This window comes from Arachis hypogaea, chromosome 14 (assembly GCF_003086295.3).
Source record: "Arachis hypogaea cultivar Tifrunner chromosome 14, arahy.Tifrunner.gnm2.J5K5, whole genome shotgun sequence".
In the NCBI taxonomy this organism is placed as follows: Eukaryota; Viridiplantae; Streptophyta; class Magnoliopsida; order Fabales; family Fabaceae; genus Arachis; species Arachis hypogaea.
The window spans coordinates 40,404,246-40,419,648 of NC_092049.1; the positions used below are offsets into that span (position 1 = coordinate 40,404,246).

Sequence of the window (15,403 nt, forward strand, 5' to 3'; positions counted from 1 at the left end):
TTTTGAGGAGGATATATCGCGTGATTCAAATTTTCGAGGGCGAAAATTTTATTAGGAGGGGAGAATGTAAGAACTAGAGTTTTCACGTAAAACCGTTTTAATAAAATAATAATTTTTAAGTGCCCGGAGTATATTCAAAATTTAGAAGTTTTAATTTGAAAATTTGAAGGTGAAATTTAATTTCAGTGAATTTTTCTAAGTTGGAAAATGTATCTTTTTCGAAAAGTTTTTGTAAAAATGGGCACTGGCGCTTAAGCCGGCAGTACTGGCTCTAGTCTGTCCGATACTGTGTTTTGAGGAAAATAAGATTTTGAAAATTGACTTATTGTTTTGAAAGGACAAAAATAATTTAGAATTGAAAACTGGACACTAATCTTAAATATTTTGGCCCAAAATGGGTCAAACGGACCAAAACCACTTAGCGGGTTGGACCGGGTCTAAGTGGGCCCAATTTCAACATATAAATGCCCTAACTAAGAGGCATTCAGCCTCATTTTCAGAAAAGAAAGAGAGAGGAATGGTGAGAAGAGAGAAGAGAAGGGGTTTGGGGTTTTACTATTCACCCAAACCTTGTTTTGATCATAACTTGAGCTACAGAGCTCCGATTGACAAGCCGTTTGCGGCCATGTGAAGCTCTCGACAAGATCTTCGCGTCTATCTAGATTTTGCTGGAAAGATTTGGAAACTCAAGCTCCAATCTCCATCCCAAATAGTTCTGCATTTTGGTTCTATTTCTTATGTAGATTTTGTGATTTTGTTTGTTTAGAGGTGATCTAGCATTGGAATATTATTGGGTTTTACCCTTAATCTCATTGGGTAAGGTAAGGTTTCACTAAACCCTTGTGTTTAGTTATTTTTGTAAACCATAGGTTTGATGTTTGTATGTTATGTGATGTTAGATTGAGTTTTGGTGTTTGTTGGAGTTGGTTGAGCCTTTGAATCGAGCTTGGTGGCTTCGTTTTGGTGTTTGGTGTGTTTGAAAATCGTCTAAGGTATGGTTTCAGTTTTCTTTATGTAATATGTAATGTTTCTGGAAATTTAGGCTAGTGGACCATAAGATAGGATTGAATGATGTTGGTGTATGCCTAATTATTTATGAAATTATGTTGTATAATGAAGAGGATTATAGAGAATGTTAGAATGTATAATATATGTTTATGATGCTTGTTGAAGGATATTGATGATTATGATGTGTGATGACTATTATGATGATGATGGGTGGTAAGTGAAGTATGTATGTATGAGGAATTATTGATGTGTAATGTTGTTGTGAAATGTTTGGGAGTTTAATGATTTGATGATGAATGTTGAGAATTATTATGGTTGTTGAGAGTTGTTTGTATTGTTGATGATAGATGATGAATCATGAAAATGTTATTGATGAATGAGGAGAATTAGGAGTATTTATGATGATTTTAGATATTGGAGAATAATGATTTTGATGGTGTGGAATAGTGTAAATGGGAGGTTATTGATGGTTGTGTTTGAGAAATGAGTGGTATGGACTTTTGTGTTGTTTTAATAGTAATTGGATTGTGAGTAGTTTGGTTTTGAAATGAGAATTTTGGTGAAAGTAAGTTTTTAAGGTTTTTGGTAAAAATGGGTTTTAGGCCAACTTTGACGGATCATATCTTGAGCTACAATTTTTGAAACAGAATGATTTTCATATCAAATTAAAGATAATTCAAAGAGCTTTATAACGGTATAGATTTTGTAGAGAAAGATATGATCATTGAAAGTTTGGCTCAGAAATCTGAATTCTGTGAAGTTGCAGAATTTGTGATTTCTGGTTTCTTGGGCATGTACACTGCTGTGCGCGTGATCTGATCAGTAGCAATTTTTACTTGTCGTACACACAACCTTGAGCACACACACACCCTGTGTATTTTTGAAACTGTGCGCACGCACCCTCTTGTGCGTACGCATACACGGGGATATGGCTGCTGTTGGGAGTATTAGCACGCTCTGTGTGTGCACACAACCAATGAAGTTTTGCAAGCTGTGCGCGCTCACAAACTTGTGCGCACGCACACGTTGGAAGGTGCACTCTGTTGAGGGCATTCGCACGCATTGTGTGAATGAGCAGAGTTGGAAATTTTTACTCCTATGCGTACGCTCACCTCTATGCATACGCACACTTTTTGAAAATCCTCCTGGGCGTGCGTACGCCCAACTCTATGCGTATGCACATTGCCCTATTTTTCAAAAAAAAAAAAACCTTTTTTTAACTGTTTTACCTTCCTAGCAAGGTTGTAAACTTTCGTAACACTTGTTTAAAACCTTTTTGTCAGTTTTAGGATCTTGATTCAAGGGAGAATTTAATGAAAGAATAGAAAGGGTATCTTAGTATGAGTTAGAGCCGGTGACCTAGATTTGGAAGGTTTGTGTAACTTCTAGTTTGAGTGGGGCGTGTTGAGTTGCGAAGTATATGGTTGAAGAGGTTTTTGAGAAGTTGGAAACTGCTGATGGTTATGATGATTTGAAGGCTTGGAAATGAATGAGGAAATTATTAGATTATATGGGAGTGTGCGGAGCCTATATCTCCAGCGTGGCAGATTTCTCTGCTGCATGAGTAATTATTGTTGAGTGTGTGGGGCCTATATCCCTGGCGTCATAGATTTCTCTACTGCATGACTAGTTGTTGCTGAGAGTGTGCGGGGCCTATATCCATGGCGTAGCAGATTTCTCTGCTGCATGAGTAGATGTTGTTATTTCCTTCTCTTCTGCATGAAGTGTGCGGGGCCTATATCCCTGGCGTAGTAGACTCCCTATTGCATGAGTGTGCAGTGCACTATATCTCTGGCGTAGCCGATTCGCTGCTGTATGAGTGTGCAGGGCACTATATCTGTCTGGCTTGGCAGAAAAGGCTACATACGGAAGGATGTGTCGGGTTGGCATTTACGGACCGACAAGTGATATCACGAGCCAATAGGACAGGCATTCATCATATGCATCTCTTATGTGCTTGTTTGCTTTGTTTAATTGAGTTTGCCTAAATGTATAACATGTCTACTTGCTTCTTGAATTACTTGCTATATTTGAATATTAACTGTGTATTACTTCCTTGTATTACTTGTGATTGTCTGGTGCTGAGGAGGATAGGTAGGCGGTGGTGATGAGATCGCAAAGAGGTTAGGTTGGCGAAGGCTGTGGGATACAGCGGTGTGATTAGTACTATTTAGAAATCCTTTAAGATCAGAAAACCCTGTTTATTGTTTACAGTTTATGTTATATATTTTGTTTTAAGCTTGAATATTCTGTATCGATGTGAAGTTCTAAGATTGCCTTCGGTGTCCCGGAACCTTATATCTTACATTATTGGGCACTATTACCATACTGAGAACCTCCGGTTCTCATTCCATACTTGTTGTTTTTCAGATGCAGGTCGTAATTCTCCTCGGTGAAATTGCGGACATGGTGGTAGAGCGGAGTATCGTTCCTTCCTTGTTTACTTCTATTTTATTTTGCTGTAGTACTTTCTCTCACCTTTCTATTTTAGACTTTATGGCCGTAGAGGCTTGATTTGAGAGATAAGTTGTATAAGCTGTTTTAAACTTTAAAAACTCTTTGTATTTCTGTTTGACTAGTCGGCCTAAACTCCGCAGGCTGTGACTAGTTCTCTTTTTGGTATTTCATACTTATATATATATATATATATATATATATATATATATATATATATATATATATATATATATATATATATATCTTGTTAATTTGATTATTGCCTTGTGTATCCTGGAGCTATCTACAAGGTCTAAACGTATTATTTCTTGTCCTGTTCGTGCTTACGCATTTAGTTATTATGTGTGGACGCTTCACATTTTGTATTTCCGCTTTACGCGACCTTGAGCTTTTATTCCTTCATTGGGGTTCTAGTATTACCATTTCTTTCTATATATATATAGCCTTAGAACTGTCGTGACACTTTGTTATCCTTTGCTTTACGGCGCGAGGTAAGGCTTAGGGTAACGGGGTGTTACACCAAACGCCCAGAGAGGATCCCGTAGCTGGTGTTTCACGCCCCGGAGACCTCATAGCACGTGGATTTCATCAAAGCTCAGCTCAAACACTCACCAAGTGGCCCCCAGAAGTGGATTTTAGCATAAAAAGACTGTTTTACCCTTACTAGTCATTAGTTTAGTATTTAAGGGATTTGATTTATATTATTCGGATAACTTTTACCATCTTCAGCCACTTTACACATTTTTCACCATTGTATTTCCTTTCAATATGAGTTTCTAAACCTCCTAGGTTAAGGGGAGGAGCCCTGCTGAGTCCTATGAATTAATAAAGTATTACTGTTTCTTCTTCGATCCGTGCTTGATTTATTTCTAAGATGTATACTCGTTCTTCAACATGGTGAATAGGATGATCAAGGACAATCAGCTCTGTTCATCATACTAAGACGAACATGCATGACAAACACCCGCATCTACTTGGGTTTGTGTGAATACGTAACTGGAAAGCGCAAACCAACAACTATGTTTATACATCTTTCAGACGGCTAATCCACGACTTTATTGGAAACTTCTCAAAACACCAGTTCAGCCAATTTCTGGGGAGATTAGGGTCTCTGTGGTAGAGGCTAGAACCCAAAGAAGCAGCATTCTCTGATTCGGAAGATTCGACCTTGTCTGTGACGTTTTGAGTAGTATCGCCAAGAGAATGAACTGCTAGAGCTTTACCCTCTGTCAAATTAAATGACCACGGCCAATGGCGTTTGATTTGGAGCAAAGGAGATTGATGACCACGACCTATGGCATTGATCACATATAGCCTGCCATAGAAGAGATCATTCACAAACAAAGGAAGCAGTAGTGTTAGAGTTAATTCAGAAAGACAAAACAACTCCAATCCTTAACTATATTCCTATTACTCTTTTCACAGTTTACACAACTTCTGAGTTCTAACTATTACTTTCCTTTATTCCTTTTTATGCCATTAAAAATAACATACCAACATCTCCTACTCTTTCATCTTCCTGACTAAGACCTACAGGATAACCATAGCTTGCTTCAAACCACAAACCTCGTGGGATGGACCCTGACTCACTCAGGTATTACTTGGACAACCCAGTGCACTTGCTGTACGAAGTGCGGGGGATTCGTGCACTGACGTGGCGGAAATTGGCGAGTCAAGAATTGTTGTAAGATATGCATTGCAAGTATAGTTCTTAACCAACCAGAAATCCGCTTATCAATTTAGAAGGGTTGTCACAAAAATTAAAATTAAAATACTGGGAGTATGAATCCCAGGTCGTCTCCCAACGAGTTACAGAAAGGTGTGCTATTTTATTAATAAGATGTTTTCAAAAAGAGTTTGAGTTGAATAAACAGGAAATTAAATTGGGGAAATTAAGTAATTTAAATAAAGGCCTTGACTGGGAGTAGATTAGTTGGAAGCCCTATTCTTGTTGTAGTACTCTCAAGATTAATTGATAATTGAAGGTCGTTCTGTTTAGTTATCCCTTACTGGGTAAGGGAAAGTCAAACAAGTTGGAATGCTGTTTCTATTCACAAGTTCCAATCCGCTTACTTGGAAGGACTGGTGTTAGTGACTAGAGAACCATCCAACAATAAACCCAATTACAATCTCTCTTTTGAGCATTCCAACTCAAGGGTTCCTTTCAATCAACTCCCCATCAAGTTAGGAAACTACTCGCTCATTGTGAATGTAGAACTCATAACATAGGAAAGGGAATTAAAGAAAGACATGATAAATAAAACTCAAAGGAATCAATTAAAAATAAAAGTAACTCTTGTATTAATAAATTCTAAAATAATCCAATAGTAAAATTGAGTAAATTAAAGGACATGGAAGAGTAAAGCCAAGTAAAGAAAACGAACTAGAATGACGAAGTCTTGATGAGGTAATAACTCTTCTCAATATCCCAATGCAAAGAGCAATAGAAATAAAAATCCTAAGAACTATGAATGTGTAGAGAGAAAACCTAGAGGAGGAGTAAAAATAGATTTAAAAAACTAAAACTGTGTAGAATGAATGTTGTATTTGGTTTCTGCATGTCTTCTGGCTCTAGTATGCTTTTTCGGGCCAAAAACTGGGTCAAAACAAGGCCCAAAATCGCCCCCCAGCGAATTTTGCAGATTATGCAGATCGCGCATGTCACGCGATTGCGTCATTCATGCGGACGTCGTCCACGCCTCCGCGTCACTTGTGCTATTCCAATCCGCGTGGTCGCGTGAGCCATGCGGTCGCGTCTCTGCGATTTCCTCTCTTCCACGCGGTCACGTGAGCCATGCGGCCGCGTCACTTTTCGCTGGTCATCTCCTTAATTTCTTGTGTTCCTTCCATTTTTGCAAGCTTCCTTTCCAATCTCCAACTCATTCATGCCCTATAAAGCCTGAAACACTTAACACACAGATCACGGCATCGAATGGAATAAAGGAGAATTAAATACATAATTAAAAGTCTCTAAGAAGCAAGTTTTCAATCATGTAATAATTTTAGGAAGGAAATATAAATGCATGCTAATCATATGAATAAGTGGGTAAAGATCATGATAAAACCACACAATTAAACACATTATAAACCATAAAATAGTGGTTTATCATGCACCAAGTTTTTGGCGCCGTTGTCGGAGATTGTTCGAGTTTGGACAAACTGACGGATTGTCTTGCTCACTAGATCGGGTACTTTATTTCTTGATCATTTTTAATTGAGTCTTTTGATTTTAGTTGAGTCTTTTAGTTTTATTTTTATTTTCGAAAAACTTAAAAACCTTTTCAAAAATATTTTTATTTTCTTTGTTTAATATTTTTTCTTGGTTTGGGTCTTTGGTGTTTGTTCATTGGTTAAATTTTCGTTCCCTTTAAGTCTTTTTTTCTAAAAATTTTCAAAAATAGTTCTTTGTTTAATTCTTGTGTCAAATCTTTAAGTTTGGTGTCTTCTAGTTGTTTTTCTTTTAATTTTCGAAACTTTGTATTTAGTTTTCTAAAAATTTTAAGTTTTGTGTTCTTTATATGTTCTTATGTTCTTATCAATCTTCAAGGTGTTCTTGTGTTTTTCTTTTTATTTTGATCTTAAAATTTTTAAGTTTGGTGTCCCTTGGTGTTTTTCCTCCAAAATTTTCGAAAGAGTAAACTACCATTTCTACCCACGAAAGTTGAAAATATTGACAGATCTACCCATAAAAAAATTACCATTTGTACCCATAAAACATGAGTTTTGTATAACAAAATTATCCAAACACTAAAAGATCACATAAACACCCTAAATTACCCTTATAATCATCTGCATCATCCACTCCTTCTTCTCTCCTTCCCTGTCTCGTCTTCGCCTGAGCCAAACTTTGAGTTCAAAGGCACCACCACCTCATTTCCTTCATCACTACCATCACCACCACCACCACCACCACTATACCTCCATTATCATCTTCTTCACATAAAGAAACAACAACAACAACAACAATAGAAAAAGTAAATTATCTCAGACCACCGCACCACCACTGGCGACCACCAAGTTGTCACCCCCTCACCCAATTTCCTCTCTTCTTCCTCTCTCTCGCCCCTTCTCACCCCTGTTCCCTTCTCTGCTCCTCTGCATAACCACCGCCGCAGCACTCAACAGTCGCTGGCATCGTCAAGTCCCACCCAACCTCCACTCACTGCCGCCGCATCCTTTTCCCCTTTCTTTCCTTATCCACTGTTTCCCTCTCTCTTTCTTCCCCTCGCCTCACCTTCGCGAGCCTAGGACCACCGTTGCCTTCTGTCTTCGCTGCCTTTTGCAACCCGAGAGCCGCCGCCGCTGCCTGATCGCTACCGCTGCCCCAACCCGTTCCAGCTAGACCTCCATCTCTCGCTGACACAGAGCTCCGATATAGCCCCTGTCCAGTCCGCGGTTCCACCCGCTCTTCCTCAATCTGCAAACCCAGAAACCACTGAACCTACATCACGTAACTATTCGAAGAAGTAGAAGAGAGAGAGAGAAGCAAAACACAGAAGGGAAAAGAGAGAAAGAGAGAGAAAGGAGTTGACAGAGTTGACGGACTCTGGCGGCGGCGACGAGCTCAGAAAATGGAAAGAGAGAGAGAGAGAGGATGGGGTTAGTGGTTGTGGTGGTGGTGGAGGAGAAAAGATGATGCATATGATGATAAGGGTAATTTGGTGTTTTTATGTGATTTTTTAGTGTTTGGATAATTTTGTTATATGAAACTCATGTTTTATGGGTACAAATGGTAATTTCCTTTTTTTTATGGGTAGATGTGTCAGCGTTTTCAACTTTTGTGGATACAAATGGTAGTTTACTCTTTTCGAAAATAAGGTGCACTAGATCTAAAATTTTTTAAGTCTTGTGTCTTTTACTGTTTTTCTCTCTTTTCATTAAATTAAAAAATAAAAAATATCTTTTCTATTTTTATTTTAATCTAATTTTCAAAATTTTATACTAAAAATTCAAATTTTAATTTTTATCTTATCTTATCTTATCTTAGCTTTCAATTTTCAAAAACCTAATCTTTTCAAAATAAAAAATCATATCTTTTTCAAAATCTTATTTATCTTATTTCAAATTTAAAACTTTAACTTTCAAAATTTCAAAATTTAAATTTCAAAATTTAATTTTCAAAATTAAACCTTTTTCAAAAATCAAATCTTTTTTTTTTCAAATCACTATCTTATCTTGTTGACTTTAAGATTTCAAAATTTAAAATTTCAAATTCAAATTTCAAATTCAATTTTCAAAATTCAAATTTCAAATTCAAATTTCAAAATTTAAACTTTAATTTTCAAATTTCAAATTTTAAATTCAAATCTTTTCTTAATTAATTACTTATCTTCTCTCTCTTTTTTTTCAAACTTCCTAACTAATTCTTTTCTCTCCTAATTTTCGAAATCTCCTCTTTTACTCTTCTTTCTTTTTTTTTCGAATTTTATTACTTTTAATTAATTAATTTTAATTTTGGAAGAATTAAATAAATAAAATAAAACAAAAATATTTTAATTATTGTTTATCTTTTTTACTTCCATTTTTTCTTCTACCCCTTCTATCTTCATTCTTCCTTCTTCATCTTCTACCTTTCTTCATCATGAATCCAAATGGGAATAAAGAGTTCAGAAGAACTCTGAGATCTTATACAAGTCCCACTACTGACTTTTATGGAAGAAGTATTAGCATGCCTCACATCAGAGCAAGTAGCTTTGAACTAAACCCTCAACTTATTACTCTAGTGTAGCAAAATTGCCAGTATTCTGGGCTTCCTCAGGAAGAACCTACAGAGTTTCTGGCTGATTTCTTAAAGATTGCTGACACAGTACACAGTGAGGGAGTAGACCAAGATGTCTACAGATTATGCTTTTTCCTTTTGCTGTAAAAGATCAAGCAAAGAGGTGGTTGGATAAGTAGCCTAAAGCTAGCTTAAAAACTTGGAAACAGTTAGTAGACATGTTTTTAAACCAATACTTTTCCCTAAGAAAGATGACCCAGCTAAGGCTGGACATCCAAGGCTTCAAACAAGGAGATGGTGAATATCTTTATGATGCCCGGGAGAGGTATAGAAGGATGCTAAGAAAATGTCCAACTGAAATGTTTTCAGAATTGGTACAGTTTGACATCTTCTACTATGGGCTTTTAGATATAGCTAGAAAGTCTTTGGACCACTCTGCTGGTGGTTCTATACACATGAGAAAGACCATTGGAGAGGCTCAAGAGCTTATTCAGACAGTTACCACTAATCAGAATCTGTACTCATCTGCTGAGACCTCTATAAAAGAAGAGGTTAAGGTAGTATCTGCTGAGCCTAACCCTCCAGAACAGGATGGCCCATTAACTCAGCAACTGCACGCCCTTGCCCTACAACTACTGGAACTGCAAGTGGCTTTGCGAAAAACACAGGCTTATAACTGGAATGTAAAAGCCCAGCTGAGTCAAACAAGGTAGCAGTTATCTAAGCAGATAACAGAAGAATGATAGGCCATTCAACTGAGGAGTGGAAAATCCTTAAACACCCAACCTCGGTACAAAAAGAAGGGAAAAGAACAACTGACAGAGGATATGACTCTAGGCGTTTGAAATGCCTAGGGAGGTACCACTCTTGGCGTTGAACGTCAAGAAAGGGCAGAGACTGGGCGTTTAAACGCCCAAGGAGGCAGCACCCTTGGCGTTGAATGCCTTAGCAAGGGAGGTCAGTCACTCACTGGTAACAATCCTCCTAAGCAACCTAGTAACCCCCTTTCCAACATAGAATTCGGCCTTCATCAACCAAGGTTGATGAGTACAAGGCTAGGATGCCATTTCCTTAAAAACTCTGTCAAGAGGAATGATGAGCGAATAATTTATACGCTTTTTGGCATTGTTTTTACATAGTTTTCAGTATGATTTAGTTAGTTTTTAGTATATTTTTATTAGTTTTTAAATAAAAATCACATTTCTGGACTTTACTATGAGTTTGTATGTTTTTCTGTGATTTCAGGTAATTTCTGGTTGAAATTGAGGGACTTGAGCAAAAATCAGATTCAGAGGTTGAAGAAGGACTGCAGATGCTGTTGGATTCTGACCTCCCTGCACTCAAAGTGGATTTTTTGGAGCTACAGAACTCCAAATGGCGCGCTCTCAATTGCGTTGGAAAGTAGACATCCAGTGCTTTCCAGAAATATATAATAGTTCATACTTTGATTAAGGATAGATGACGTAAACCGGTGTTGAACGCCAGTTCTATGCTGCATTCTGGAGTCAAACGCCAGAAACAGGTTACAAACTGGCGTTCAACTCCAAGAAAGACCTTTACACATGTAAAGCTCAATGCTCAGCCCAAGAACACACCAAGTGGGCCCCGAAAGTGGATTTCTGCATCATTTACTCATTTCTGTAAACCCTAGTAACTAGTTTAGTATAAATAGGACTTTTTACTATCTTTGTAGGAGATCTTTGATTAGTTTATGCTATCTTAGACGTTCATGGGGGCTGGCCATTCGGCCATGCCTGGACCATTATCACTTATGTATTTTCAACGGTAGAGTTTTTACACACCATAGATTAAGGTGTGGAGCTCTGCTGTTCCTCATGAATTAATACAAAGTACTACTATTTTTCTATTCAATTTAAGCTTATTCCTATTCTAAGATATCCATTCGCATCCAAGAACATGATGAATGTGATGATTATGTGACGCTCATCATCATTCTCACTTATGAACGCGTGCCTGACAAACACTTCCGTTCTACATGCAAACAAGCTAGAATGAATATCTCTTAGATATCTAATACAGAGGACCGAGTTCGAGATATTAGAATCTTCGTGGTATAAGTTAGAACCCATGGATGGCCATTCTTGAGATATGGAAAAACCTTGTCTGTGGTATTCCGAGTAGGATCTGGGAAGGGATGGCTGTGACGAGCTTCAAACTCGCGAGTGCTGGGCGTAGTGACAGACGCAAAAGGATAGTAAATCCTATTCCAGTATGATCGAGAACCGATAGATGATTAGCCATGCAGTGACAGTGCATTGGACCATTTTCACAGAGAGGATGGAATGTAGCCATTGACAACGGTGATGCCCTACATAAAGCTTTCCATGGAAAGGAGTAGGAATGATTGGATGAAGACAGCAGGAAAGCAGAGGTTCAGAGGAACGAAAGCATCTCTATACGCTTATCTGAAATTCTCACCAATGAATTACATAAGTATCTCTTTCCTAATCTATGTTTTATTTATCTTCTAATTATTAAAACTCTATATCCATTTGAATCCGTCTGACTGAGATTTACAAGGTAACCATAGCTTGCTTCAAGCCGACAATCTCCGTGGGATCGACCCTTACTCACGTAAGGTTTATTACTTGGATGACCCAGTGCACTTGCTGGTCAGTTGTGCGAAGTTGTGACAAAGAATTAAGATTATGAACGTGCGTATAAAGTTTTCAGCACCGTTACCAAGGAATGGAACTGTCACGATTTCTGCGCACCAAGTTTTTGGCGCCGTTGCCGGGGATTGTTCGAGTTTGGACAACTAACGGTTCATCTTGTTGCTCAGATTAGGTAATTTTATTTTAATTTTAAGCTTTTTATTTCTTATTTTCGAAAAATACAAAAAAAATATATATTTCTTCTTTTTCGTTTTTCCCAAAATAATTTTCGAAAAAAAAAACCAAAAAAAAAAATTAACAAAATCATAAAATCAAAAATAATTTGATGTTTCTTGTTTGAGTCTAGAGTCAAGTTTTAAGTTTGGTGTCAATTGCATCTTTTTAATTTTCTAAAAAAAATTATTATTTTCGAAAATTTCATGCATTGCATTCTTCATGATCTTCAAGTTGTTCTTGGCCAGTCTTCTTGTTTGATCTTCATATTTTCTTGTTTTGTGTCTTTTCTTGTTTTTCATATGCATTCTTGAATTATTAATGTCTAAAGAATAAAAATTTTTAAGTTTGGTGTCTTGCATGTTTTCTTTTCTTGAAAATTTTTCAAAAATAAGTTCTTGGTGTTCATCTTGACATTCATAGTGTTTTTGCATGCATTTTTGGTTTTGATCTTAATTCTTCATGTTTTGTTTCATTCTTGCTGTTTAATGAAAAAAAAAAAGAGAGAGAAAAACATCAAAAAGATATCTTTTCCTTTTTTCTCTTTCATCATTAAAAATTCAAAAATAAAAAAATATCTTTCCCTTTTTCACTCATAAAATTCAAAAATTTGAGTTGACTTTTTCAAAAATTTTTAAAATTTAGTTGTTTCTTATGAGTCAAATCAAATTTTCAATTTAAAAATTCTATCTTTTTCAAATCTTTTTCAAAAATAAAATATTTTTCACTTTTTCTTTCATAATTTCGAAAATTTCAATTTGATTTTCAAAATCTTTTTCTTATTTCTATTTCATATTTTCAAAGTTAATGCTAACAATTAATGTGATTGATTCAAAAATTTTAAAAGTTTGTTACTTGCCTCTTAAGAAAGGTTCAATATTTAATTTTTAAATCATATCTTTTTAGTTTCTTGTTAGTCAAGTAATCAACTTTACTTTTTAAAATCAAATCTTTTTAAATTTCTTTTTCAAATTTTTTTTTAAAATAAGTTCCAATCACATATTTTTCAAAATCAATTTCAAAATCTTTTCTAACTTCTTATCTTTTCAAAATTAATTTTCAAATCTTTTTCAATCAAACTTATCTTTTTGTGTCAATCATATCTTTTTCAAAACTACCTAACTAACTCTCTCTTTCTAATTTTCGAAAATTCTTTCCCTCTTTTTCAAAATTCTTTTATTTATTTATTATTTAATTAATTGTTTTAATTTTTAATTTAATTTGATTTCAATTTTAATTTTCAAAATTTAACTTTAAATTTTAATTTTAATTTAATTAATTTTCAAAATTCCCCCTCTCTCATCTCCTTCTAATTATTTATTTATTTACTAACACTTCTCTTCATCTCAAAATTCGAACCCTCTCTTCCTCTTGGTGTTCGAATTTCTCTTCTTCTATTCTTATCTTCCTCCACTCACATAAAGGAATCTCTATACTGTGACATAGAGGATTCCATATTTTCTTTTCTGTTTTCTTCTTTTTCATATGAGCAGGAACAAGGATAAGAACATTCTTGTTGAAGCTGATCCTGAACCTGAAAGAACTCTGAAGAGGAAGCTAAGGGAAGTTAAAGCATAACTCTCTGGGGAAAATCTGACAGAAATTTTCAAAAAAGAAGGAGACGTGGCTGAAAATAATAACAATGCAAGGAAGATGCTTGGTGACTTTACTGCACCAAATTCTAATTTACATGAAAGAAGCATCTCAATTCCTGCCATTGGAGCAAACAATTTTGAGCTTAAACCTCAATTAGTTTCTCTGATGCAACAGAACTGCAAGTTTCATGGAATTCCATCCGAAGATCCTTTTCAGTTCTTAACTGAATTCTTGTAGATCTGTGATATTGTTAAGACCAATGGGGTTGATCCCGAGGCCTACAGGCTTATGCTTTTCCCGTTTGTTGTAAGAGACAGAGCTAGAGTATGGTTGGACTCTCAACCTAAAGATAGCCTGAACTCGTGGGATAAGCTGGTCATGGCTTTCTTAGCCAAGTTCTTTCCTCCTCAAAAGCTTAGTAAGCTTAGAGTGGATGTTCAAACCTTCAAATAGAAAGAAGGTGAATCCCTCTATGAAGCTTGGGAGAGATACAAGGAACTGACCAAAAAGTATCCTTCTGACATGCTTTCAGAAAAGACTATTCTGGATATATTCTATGATGGTCTGTCTGAGTTATCAAAGATGTCACTGGACCATTCTGCAGGTGGATCCATTCACCTAAAGTAAACGCCTGTAGAAGCTCAAGAACTCATTGACATGGTTACAAATAACCAGTTCATATACACTTCTGAAAGGAATCCTGTGAGTAATGGGACGCCTATGAGGAAGGGAGTTCTTGAAATTGATACTCTGAATGCCATATTTTCTCAGAATAAAATATTGACTCAGCAAATCAATATGATCTCTCAGAGTCTGAATGGATTGAAGGAATCATCCAATAGTACTAAAGAGGCATCTTCTGAAGAAGAAGCTTATGATCCTGAGAACCCTGCAATAGCAGAGGTGAATTACATGGGTGAACCCTATGGAAACACCTATAATCCCTCATGGAGAAATCATCCAAATTTCTCATGGAAGGATCAACAAAAGCTTCAACAAGGCTTTAATAATGGTGGAAGAAACAGGTTTAGCAATAGCAAGCCTTTTCCATCATCCACTCAGCAACAGACAGAGAGTTCTGAGCAGAATCCATCTAGCTTATCAAATATAGTCTCTGATCTATCTAAGGCCACTGTAAGTTTCATGAATGAAACACGGTCCTCCATTAGAAATTTGGAGGCACAAGTGAGCCAGCTGAGTAAAAGAGTCACTGAAACTCCTCCTAGTACTCTCCCAAGCAATACAGAAGAGAATCCAAAAAGAGAGTGCAAGGCCATTGATTTAACCATCATGGCCGAACCTACAAGGAAGGGAGAGGACATGAATCCCAATAAGGAAGACCTCCTGGGACGTCCAGTGATCAACAAGGAGTTTCCCTCTGAGGAACCAAAGGAATCTGAGGCTCATCTAGAGACCATAGAGATTCCATTGAACCTCCTTATGCCATTCATGAGCTCTGATGAGTATTCTTCTTCTGAAGAGAATGAAGATGTTACTGAAGAGCAAGTTGCCAAGTACCTTGGTGCAATCATGAAGCTGAATGTCAAATTATTTGGTAATGAGACTTGGGAAGATGAACCTCCCTTGCTCATCAATGAACTGAGTGATCTAGATCAACTGAAATTGCCTCAGAAGAAACAGGATCCTGGAAAGTTCTTAATACCTTGTACCATAGGCACCATAGCCTTTGAGAAGGCTCTATGTGACCTTGGGTCAGGGATAAACCTCATGCCACTCTCTGTAATGGAGAAACTGAGAATCTTTGAGGTGCAAG

At 36.6% G+C, this 15,403-nt stretch overlaps 1 non-coding gene across 1 annotated transcript; it reads right to left on the reverse strand.

The window, feature by feature from the left end:
- Positions 1-14,049: 14,049 nt before the first annotated feature.
- LOC112745222 (small nucleolar RNA R71) lies at positions 14,050-14,157 on the reverse strand. The gene has a single exon (XR_003173160.1). It is a non-coding gene; the product is annotated as a small nucleolar RNA R71 (small nucleolar RNA).
- Between the last annotated feature and the right edge of the window lie 1,246 nt (positions 14,158-15,403).